This window comes from Propithecus coquereli, unplaced genomic scaffold, assembly GCF_000956105.1.
Source record: "Propithecus coquereli isolate 6110/MARCELLA unplaced genomic scaffold, Pcoq_1.0 Scaffold611, whole genome shotgun sequence".
Classification (NCBI taxonomy): Eukaryota; Metazoa; Chordata; class Mammalia; order Primates; family Indriidae; genus Propithecus; species Propithecus coquereli.
In genome coordinates this window covers 604,547-605,258 of record NW_012152075.1, presented here as the reverse complement: position 1 = coordinate 605,258, position 712 = coordinate 604,547, and positions in this window count along the sequence as shown.

Below are 712 nucleotides of genomic sequence, written 5' to 3'. Positions count from 1 at the left end.
GGGGCAAATCAGGTTTATCATTGCTCTTGTTCTTATTTTTAACTCATTGATTTCTTTTGCTGAGATTCGCTCCCAACATGGGCCACTTGGGTTAAGAGCTCAGAAAGAACAGTGAAACTTGAGAAGATTCATTTTGCTTTTGTCTCCATTTGGTGTCATTTCCAGATGCTACCCACTGCCTCATCGATCACACTGTCCTTGAGTCCTTAAGTATCTCTGATGAATTTTAAGATCATTTTTTTCTTTGCCCAGTAAGAAAAGGCACTTTGTTTTTCCTGATACAGGAATTACCTTTACCTTCTTGGAAGCTTTTGTTTAACAGACTTTGATTGACAATACTCAGTTAAAAGATCTGTGAGGTCAAGGATTGCCTCAAATACATCAGTCCCTCCACAGGGCGTTTGCACAGGCCATTTCCCCAGTTTTACCAGCTCTCCATCTGTCCTGCCCTGCTCTCCCCTTCCCCTTTCCTTAGCCATATCATCTCACAATGATTGTTCCTCTCTTAGCTCAAAGATTACTTGCTCAGAGAAGTCTGCCCAGCCCATTCAGACTGAATTAGGACCCACTGCTTCTCCCTTCTTAAGGCTAGAATCAAGTTGACAGGTTATCCATGTGTATTAGTCAGCTTGAGCTGCCATTAAAAAATGTCACAGACTGGGTGGCGTAAACAATAGAAATTTATTTCTCACAGTTCTAGAGCTGGGAAGTA